This window comes from Trachypithecus francoisi, unplaced genomic scaffold (genome assembly GCF_009764315.1).
Source record: "Trachypithecus francoisi isolate TF-2019V2 unplaced genomic scaffold, Tfra_2.0 Lachesis_group0, whole genome shotgun sequence".
Classification (NCBI taxonomy): Eukaryota; Metazoa; Chordata; class Mammalia; order Primates; family Cercopithecidae; genus Trachypithecus; species Trachypithecus francoisi.
In genome coordinates, this window is record NW_022681453.1 from 116,560,077 (window position 1) to 116,570,776 (window position 10,700).

A 10,700-nucleotide genomic window follows, 5' to 3' on the forward strand; every position below is an offset into this window, starting at 1 on the left:
TAAATATGTACACTGTTATTTTACTACAGATATGTGAAAGATCTGTTTTATAGAGAGTTGCAGTCAATTTACTGTACGTATCCAGCTTATCCTCTGGAAAGGGAATCCTCCACATAAGTCAACACAAGGTCCAAGGTCTCCGATATGTCTGATAATAGCCACAGGATGTCATTGTGCAGGTGTGAGAAACTCATCTCCCTAATAAAGGAAATAGTTTACCTGACCATCATTGAATGCCATTTTGAAAAAATATGAATGCTTTTAGATTTTTAAACTATATATACATTTTAAACTACATTTTAAAAATAGTTCACCTTCCTCTTTGGCTCATTTCCTAATAGGTGACTTTATTTTGCTAGCTAGGGTTACAAAGTTTACTAAACTGATTGTTGAATTAAATAGCTATTTGTTTCATAGCGCTAGAAGTTATTCTCATCAAACAAAACAAAAGCATCAAACACCTGGTTACTGTAAAAAAAAAATTCTTCCCACCTTTTTAATATACAGGCATACCTCAGAGATATTTGAGGTTCAGTTTCAGACCACTGCAATCATGGAATTTTCTGGTTTCCCAGTACATATAACAGTTATGTTTATACTATACCGTAGTTTAAGTGTGCAATAGCATTATCTCTTTTAAAGTGTACATACCTTAATTTAAAAATATTGCTAAAAACATGCTAACAAAGTGAGCATATGATGTTGGGAAAATGGTGCCAACAGATTTACTCAACTCAGGGTTCCCACAAACCCTCCATTTGTAAGACATGCCATATCTGCAAAGCACAGTAAAATGAGGTATGTCGATATGTTAGCTGTCAGTCCGTGGTAAGAGGGGAGAGACGCACACTATAATTCATAAGTCTTCTAATTATTTTCAAACTATTTTGGGGAAACATCATGGGGATACTAACTTTTTTACAGTATAAAAGTAAGTTAATCATTCTGTAGTTCCTGGACTAATCCTCCTCTTTTTTTAAATTCATGTGCTGCTTTATTTCCGTAAGGATACACTGAAACATTAGATGATAATAGCTATTGACAAAATGTAGAAATGAAGCATCAGCTTCTCTAACCACTCCTACAAGAATGTTAGTACACATTGTCATTACCTGCTTACTTTTGATATTGTCTCATTATACTACATTTATATAATGTGGAGTACAGTAAGTAGGTGATCCTGTATTTCAGGTAAGTGGTAGGTGGAAATCCGCATTTCCTCTTGAGGAAAATTCCTAGGAATCACAGTAGAAGGGACTTTGTGGTCCTCATCAACACATGAACAAAGAGCAGACAACTGCGTTACAAGGGATTCAACTCGCCACTGCTCTGTAATGTCATATCCATGTTGATGAGAGCCCTGGCACCTGCTCAACTCCCCCTGTAGAGTTTCGCAGTACTTCTGTAGGATGAATTTCAACACTACAGGAACATCTGAAAGGGCTAAAATATTTTCATGCAGGCCAGTCACGGTGGCTCATACCTGTAATCCCAACATTTTGGGAGGCCTAGGTGGGTGGATCACTTGAGGTTAGGAGTTCAAGACCAGCCTGACCAATATGTTGAAACCCCATCTCTACTAAAAATTCAAAAATTAGCCAGGTGTGGTGGCACAGGCCTGTAGTCCCAGCTACTCAGGAGGCTGAGACAGGAGAATTGCTTGAACCTGGGAGGTGAAGGTTGCAGTGAGCTGAGAATATGCCACTGTACTGCAGCCTGGGCGACAGAGTGAGGTTCCATCTCAAAAAAATAATAATAAAAATAAAATAAAATAAACAGAATATTTTCATGGAAGTTTCCAAACCTATAAACTATTTTGCTATCAATTAAAACAAAAATATTCCTAATTAAAAACAATAAAAAGGATGGCAGGGTTAGTTTTGTTAAGTTTCCAGAAGTATTTGCTGTGACAGTGTTCCTCTGAAACAGGTTCGTTTTCTCAGATCTACCTACACTTCCCAAATCACCTGCATGTTCCATGCTTTATGGTAGGAATGCTCAGAAAACATGCCTCATGGGGAAATAAAACATTTGTACGGGGAAAGGTCAGTTTAGAATTACAGCTAAGTTCAAATGTTAATTTTCTGGAAGTGCATATTAGTCATTTGAAAGCACAAAAGAACAGAAGGAAGGTTAGAGTTTTGAGGAAGTTAAACCATGCACGTCAGTAAGTTCTTTTCCTGCTCACGGAAGAGGGTGAGCGGCGAGATGAAGCAGCCACTGCAACTCTTGCATGTCGCATGACTACACGGTAGGTCCCAGCTGAGTCGCAAGAGGCATCTCAGTGGGGTCTTTATTTCATCTGCTTCTTGCTTACATCACTAAGTGGCTAAATGACTAGCACTTTTCTGCTCTATGAGAAACATGCAGAAGAGTCAATCTGCCTACGTTTTAGGTTTTTAGTTGCAGCTGGACAGAAATTCACTTTGCTGCAGGGTTGCTTTTTGCTAAATCCTAATATGATCACTGTGTGCCCTTATTTGAGTAATACCGTCAAATGAGAGAAAAGACAGGAGGAGACCTTTAAGGAGGGGAAAGCCCACTCTTCCCCACTGATGGTATAGGGCAGAGAGTAAGGACACAAAGAACAAAATTCAAATTCCATTTTACAGGGCAGGAGCCCCTGTCAGTTTACAACTCTTTGGCACAGTCAGGGCAATATACTTGCTCCTTCTGGAAAACAAAGTGCTTGTTGGCCAGATTCACGGAGCATTTTTTGCAGTGGAAGCAGCAGTAGTGCCAGGATGGTCCTTCATAGGCCACCACACTGGAGCATTTACCAAACCCAGTGATGGAGTGCTTGAATCCAGCACACTTCTTGGCCACAAAGTTCTTGTAGCAATCCACGCAGTGTTACTGGTCCTCCACAGCAGTGAAACGCTGCCCAGTCAGCTTCTTAGAGCAGGTAACACACACAAAGCACTCAGCATGCCAGGGCTCATCCTGGTAAGTGACTCCCCCAGATGCGATGATGGCCTTGTTGCACTTCACGCAATACTTAGCAAACTTGGTCTCATGGCAAGTCACACAGTAGAAGTCCTTCCCTTTAGAGAAGAAGCTTCCAGTCCCCATGACTTGCTTGCAGTTGCTACAGTCTTTGTGCGAGATGGTCCCCTTGTACTCCATTTTTAATCTCCTGCCACAAAGGGCTTGAAGCATCCCTTACACTTGGGAGAGTCCTCCTGAGTGGCGAACTTGTTGCACAGGATCTTGGTTGTCCTTGGCCACAAAGGTCTCATTGGCCAAGGAGTGAAGGCACTTGGCACAGTGGAAGCAGGGGTCATGCCAGAAGCAGTTTTTATAGTGCACCTCCTTGGAGTCCACACGGACGGGCTTGCAGCATTCCATGCAGATGTTGGCACAGAACTTGTCAAAGCATTTCAGGCAGCAGTGGTAGTCACCCTTGTGCACATACTTTTTCCTCTGCAAGGGGTCCCTGCAGTAGAGACAGTCAAACTTCTCCACCATGGTGCCCACCTTATAGCTGAAGGGACCTCACATTGGATGTGTGACAAATAGGATGTATTTGGCAAGGGCTGGATATGGTTGAAAACTACTTCCAACGAGCTGCCTGGGGATGCTCACCAGCGTAGCTGGTGGTGGCGGAGGTGGCAGTGGCTGCAGACTGCCTCCTCTTTTAGTATATGTGTTGTATTCATTCTCTTTTGAAGTATTCCACAGATTATCAGAATCAGTTCTTCAGTACGAGCTGTTCAACAATTCATTCACTCAGTAGATATTTACTAAGAATCTATGTGCCAGGCCTGGTGCTACAGGCTAAGCATAAAAGGAGAACACCACAGGCCCTACCTTTGCAGAGCTTATGATCCAGTAAATTTTGTTGATTAGAGCATTTATCATAAGCAGCAATACTCGTGTGTGTGTGTGTGTGTGTGTGTGTGTGTGTATTCAGCTAACTCAAGTTTGAGGAAAAAAGGGTAAATACTAGATGACGCTCAAGTCTTTTATCAGCCCGTTCTCTGTAAGTCCCTTCTCAACATTCTAAGTTCTTTGTCCTCTAAAAAGTATTCAGCAATCTTAGATGTCCTTCTTTTCATGCTCCTTTTTTGGGAACAGTTAGGTTTCCACACATTTTTTCCCCCACAGGTGTACTCCTACATAGAGAAATAGCCTATTTCACTGCAGAAAGGGTGAGAAAGTTCCAGAAAAGGTAATAAACCAGGTGTTAACAGAACCTAAAAACCCTACTTCTTAACTGCATATCTTTCCATCTGCCTCCTAAGAGTATGCCTTTGGAAACACAAAAAGAGAGTATGTCTCCCTTCTGGGGATCAGCAACGGATGCTCCAGCACTGGAGGCCTCCGTGCTCATAACCATATACGTCCTGCCATTAAACTGTTTTAGAGAAAGTGATCTTCACTGGGTACATGAAACCAATGTCAAAACCTAGCCTGTGCCACTAATGTGTGACACTAGGGGCTGTGGGCTACAAGGGACCCGTGCATCTGTGTCAGGAGAGAGAGGCCCCAAGCAAAGAAAAATGCGTAATGAAGTCTGTTTAACACAAAAGCTACCCAGGAAAATTCTCTCTAGAGCAAATGCCCAAAATTCCATCTGTAGCCTGACTAAAAGTACCTAGGACAGAGAGTTGTGAAAGAGGAAGGAGAACAAAGAAGGAGAATCAAGGGAGCTGTGACCCTAACTTATGGTCCAGCTTCTATCACCTGTGACAACAAAGCTAGGAAAACCATGCTATCTACTGCCCTAAGACATCCATCTTTTAAACTGAGTCCAGTCACCAAAATGAAAAGCAATACTGACTCACCCCTCCACCCATGTCGTCCATTCTGGACCAGACCTTCTATCTTGGCTCACAGGAAAAGAGGGAAGCATTGATGTGTGCCAGGTGGAGGAGAAGGGACCATGCTTTGGAATCCCTCTTTCTAGTCACACCACAAGGGAAGATGCGTACCCTCAGGAGAGCGCCTGGCAGATAGTCACCCACTTGGCTCCTGGTCCCTCTCCATTTCCAGCCACTTTCTCCTGCTGAACCCATCTTGCAGTTTGCCTAAATTAGGGCTCTGAGTTCTGTCTTTCCCACACAAGCAAACTCACCCCAAAGAATTTCGTCCAATGGGACCATCATTCAACTCTTGGAAGTCTCACCAATCTCAATCTGTGGAAGGATATTTCTCCCTGTCGTAATGACCAGCTTGACAGCGGATGTATCTTCATCCCATGTCCTGCTTCTTGACTCCGAATCCCTTAGGCCATCACATTCTAAATTCAGAGTACCTCACTTCCTAAGCATTTCCTGTAACAGTAAGATATCCATACGTTAAGTTATTCAATTTTCCTATAATGATCATCTCAACCAATCTCCTACTCACTGCCCCAAGGTCTCTAGGAATTTATGCAAATGACACTGGGGGACAAGGTCATAATCTCCCCTTTCCTCAAGGGCACAGGCCTCTTCAGACACACACTAGGATATGCTGTCTATGAGCTATATTTATAATATGGCATTGACATAGCTTTTCTCTTGCATCTGCACTCCATCCTGGTGCTTCTCTGGACTTATCTCAATCCTCATATTCTCTGTTTTAAGCCTAAGTCTTGACTCCACACTGTTGCAAAGCTATTTCTTTAATGTAACTGGACACATCACACAATATCTACAAGGCAATGTTTAGCCTTGTGTTATAAATCAGAAGCCTGTTTATGTTCTAAGGTAGATTCTGTCATTAGCTGCTTTGGATCATAGGCTAAAAACAACATTCGACTGCTCTCTGAACCCTGCAAAGTGTAAAAACTATATGGGCCAGGTTGATCACTTGCTAAAATGTCAACCTGTTCTTTGACATTTGTGTGAGTAATCCAACAGGTTCTATGCAGGAAGCACAGTATTTGCTAGAGTTATTTCAAATACAGTACAGCACTTTGCTTTGATAATAGAACTCAGCTTCAGTCTTCTTTCACCTGCAAAAACAGAGATTACAAGTGTTTACAGAAAGCACTAGCACAATTTGGCAAATAACAAATGAGAGCAGTTTCCTGATATTTTCAGGACTTCAATCACGTTCTGTAGTACAGCAACATTTTCTTTTCAGACACATATTTAGGTCCCCAAACACCGAATAAATAGAAATAGCTTCCTTCCAAACAGCAGAAAGAACATGTGTGTGGTTTTTGTTTTTGTTTTTGTTTTTTTAGACAGGGTCTCACTCTGCCACCCAGGCTGGAGTGCAATGGCGCTCACTGCAACCTCCACCTCCTAGGCTCAAGCAATCCTCCCACCTCCCACCTCAGCCTCAAAAGTAGCTGGGACCACAGGCATGCACCACCATGGCCCAGGTAATTTTTGCATTTTTTGTGGAGAAGGAGTCTCTTTTTTTTTTTTTTTTTTTTTTTTTTTTTGAGACGGAGTCTGGCTCTGTCGCCCAGGCTGGAGTGCAGTGGCCGGATCTCAGCTCACTGCAAGCTCCGCCTCCCGGGTTTACGCCATTCTCTCGCCTCAGCCTCCCGAGTAGCTAGGACTACAGGCGCCCGCCATCTCGCCCGGCTAATTTTTTGTATTTTTTTTTTTTAGTAGAGACGGGGTTTCACCATGTTAGCCAGGATGGTCTCGATCTCCTGACCTCGTGATCCGCCCGTCTTGGCCTCCCAAAGTGCTGGGATTACAGGCTTAAGCCACGGCGCCCGGCCAAGAGAAGGAGTCTCTCCATGTTACCCAGGCTGGTCTTGAACCCCTGGGCTCAAGCAATCCTCTTGCCTTGGTCTCTCAAATTTCTGGGATTATAGGCATGAGCAACTGCCCCCAGTCAAGAACTTTTTATTTATGGTAGTTTTTTTCTTATGAATTAGGTGATGATTGAGATTGAGTGGTTAACTGTTAATGAGATTGGAGTTACTGCCATAGCCTAACAACAGACTTAGAATCCTTTAATGTTGAGCTTTTCCTAAATGATCAGCTTAGCTGTTTGTGTTAACACCAGTGGTTTGTCACCAAAACCATTCATTTAATTGAGAAAGCAAATAAATAAAGATTCACAGCACAGGGATCTGAATGCATCAGCCAATATCTGATTGTATAAGTCATACAGACATAAGAGGGTTTATCAGCAAATCCAAAAGACAATTCTAAACAGGACTAAAAGGCAACATTTTTAGTCCTGGGAGTATATGGGGAAAAAAGTCTTTATTCCAGGATTTATGTACCCTTTTTGGTTGTTATCCGCCTGAGATGAGCAAATATAACTTCTAAATTCCTTGCACTATTTCAAAGTGCTCAAAACAATGAATGCTCAATAAGTGGGATTGAGTGACTTAATAATTTAAGGTAATCACTCTGTTGTAATGATCATTATAGTCATTTCTTTATCAACTGTTTTTTAGTATACCAGGGTACTTTGTAAAAAAAAACGGTCACGCACCACTTAATGATATTTTAGTCAATGACAGACTGCATATGCGACGTTAGTCCCATAAAACTATAATACTGTACTTTTACTGTCCCTTTTCTATGTTTAGATGTGTTTAGATACACAAATACTGCTGTGTTACAACTGTCTACAGTATTCAGTTTAGTAACATATTATACAGGTTTGTGACCTGGGAGCAACAGGCTGTAGCACGTAGCCTAGGTGTATAATAGGCCACACCTTCTAGGTCTGTGTAAGTATACTATGGTGTGCACACAATGACGTGTCTCCCAAGAAGGCATTTCTCAGAACACATCCCTGTTGTTAAGCAATGCGTGACTGTATTAGAATCACAGGATGATGAATGTTCTCAATGGCCCCTCCAGATCCTCTCTTCACCCTCTCCATCATGCTCAGTGTCCAAGAGGCTAACTTCAATAGACTGTTCAAATGGCCTCCCTTCTCTCTAACTTCCACTCAAGGTCAGCCAATGGAACCACCAAGAGGAGTTTGAGGAGTGGGAGGAAACAGGGGAGGGAGTGTTGATTTCTTGGTCCCCTTCCTGCTTTCCCAGGCTGCTTTGCTCATGGAGGCCACAGCTCCTGTCAGGTAGCCCTCTCCTGAAGCTACAGCCACATCTCTTCCCAAGTTTTACATTCTGGGAAACCAGTTTTTCCCTTTGTCCTTTCAGGCCTAGGGATGAGAAGGCTCCCTCATATTTATAGTTCTCATGGGTTTCTCTTAATCCCTGTATCTGTGTGTGGTCCTTCACTATCTCCTCAGTTACGTCATTAAGTGTGCCATTTGTGTACTGCTAGGATCCTGACTTATACACATACACACTATTACAAAACCCAATTCAAACTGGCCTAAATCATAAGTGGAATTTATTGAATGAGGTAACCAAAAAATACAGACATATGATTTCAGGCCTCCCAAGGATCTAATCATCTTCCAAAGGTCCCACCTTTGAATACCATCCACTTGGGGGTTAAGTTTCAACATTTGAATTTTGAAGGGACAAATATATTTAAATCATAGCGTGTCTTAGTCAATTTTTAAAATTAAAAATAAGTTTTCTAATTTTTTTTTTTTTTTTGAAACAGAATCTCGCTCTGTCACCCAGGTTGGAGTGCAGTGGCGCGATCTCGGCTCACTGCAAGCTCCACCTCCCGGGTTCATGCCATTCTCCTGCCTCAGCCTCCTGAGTAGCTGGGACTACAGGTGCCCACCACCACGCCTGGCTAATTTTTTGTAGAGATGGAGTTTCACTGTGTTAGCCAGGATGGTCTCGATCTCCTGACCTGGTGATTCGCCCGCCTCGTCCTCCCAAAGTGCTGGGATTACAGGTGTGAGCCATCATGCCCGGCCAAGTTTTTTAAATTCTAAAAGCAATGAATGTTCATTATACAGAATGTAGACATTTAAGATTAACAAAAAAAAAAAAAAAAGAGAGAGAGAGATGGGAAAGTGTAGCCTTTAATTCCACTGTGGTTAATATTTTGGTGTATATCCAATGCTCGCTCATTCCTCTCTCTTCCCCTCTGGGATCTTATTGTAAATATTCTTTTAAGTATCTTTGCACCTCAGAACCTAACACAGGTTCTACATGCATGAGTAAATGATATTCAGGAAAAAGATGAATGCTTGAATGTCCAAAACAGCTCTTTTGTCACATGCTACTAGAGATAATACAGCAACTGCTACACCATTCTGTTCCCATGTGCCTGCCAAAGGAACACCATGTCAAGGACTTGTCTGAACCATCAAGAAACCATAATACTGTACTAAGTTCAAGGGAACACTCCTTAAAAGGAGAGGGACTTTACAAGCCCGTTGGCAGGGCTTCGCAAGTGAAGGAGCCCTTCACTAGGAGCTAGAAAATCTAGATTTAAATTCCAACTGGGTCATTCTACTCATTTTACTTGTTTAATCCTTCATTTTCTAATCTCTGAAAGAAGACATCAACTTATGATCTATAAGATCCCTAGCAGTTAATAGTCTATGACATATATCTCTATCTATCCAAACACAAACATATGTGTGTGCGTGTATGTGTATGTGTGTGTATGTGGTGTATGTGAGTGTGTGTAGTAATGAAAAGAGGCAAGAACTATGCCTTAGGTGCTAGAATGACAAAATCTGAGTTTGTTTCCTTGTTTTCTAAAAAGCGAAAGTCTTATAGGAAATCCAGCCAATATGTTTTTCATGCCTACACTTTCTGTGGCTAAGTTAGGAAAACTGAAAGCAGGAAACTCAACAAAGTACAAAAAAAAAAAAAAATTTAAAACCACTCCTCTATGTGTGTGGCTTTTTTTTAGCTTTCAGTGAGATTCTCAAATGATTGTTGTAATTCTATCTGAAGTGCCCTTTCTTGTTTCACGGCTTAATGCTCTGTTGTGTCATTTCCGAAACACTCCCCCATTTCCAAGGTTATGAGCAGAGAACAGCTCTTCACTCAATTGTGAACAAGTACTGTAAGAGAACTTAATAAATGAAGCAAAAGAAATCGTAATATCAAACCAGGTTGAGAAAGGAAAATGATAAGTGTCCGGAGGAAAGGGAGCATGAACTATATCACTGCCTACCTTCTTTCTATCAAGCTCAGAGACGTTTTTAAACCTCACACCAATTCCTTGACAGCTTTTAAGAAATGAGATGTTTCCATTGTGATCTGAGTTATGCTGAGGTGCCTCTTCACTCTGCCTAAGCAGAAGGTAGGTTAAGCTTGGTAGAGGTGAACCACAGGGAGCCATGCTTGGAAAACTCTGCTCTGGGAAGTTTATCCATTCAAGTGCACCAAAGCTTTAGAACTCCCTACCCCTAGAAAGTCTGCTTTTTCCAAATATTCAGAACACATTTGTTCATTCCCAATACAGGTGATGTGTATGCAATTCTTATCCATTTCCTCTAGCTTGGGACATTTTGCCCCTGCGCAAGTGCCAGGCCTGGCTGCAAGTGTTGTCTTTGACTCCTCAGGTCCAGACCAGTCCTGCTGTCTCAGCTTTCAGTGTTGTGGCCACCAAATGGGTGTGTGGCCCTCCTGTTCCTGCAGTCAGTGGGGACTGGGGAGTAATTTCTGCTTCCACCTTGGCTGGCACAGGAGTCCTCTCATCTTCAGCCACTGTGGCTGCTGCTGTTGCATCGGGTTTTTTGTGTGTTTATTTTGTAATTTAAATTTTGTAGTTAAAAAAATTAGGGCATATGGTTACATGCGTGGCTCAAGAAGGTACACAGTGAAAAACCTCTGTTCCGACTTTGTCCTCCTGCCACTAAATCCCTTTCTGTAACAAGCAAAAATGTACATATATTCTTTT

At 42.1% G+C, this 10,700-nt stretch overlaps 1 pseudogene; it reads right to left on the bottom strand.

The window, feature by feature from the left end:
- Positions 1-2,631: 2,631 nt before the first annotated feature.
- Positions 2,632-5,887, bottom strand: LOC117083707 (annotated as a pseudogene).
- Positions 5,888-10,700: the final 4,813 nt, after the last annotated feature.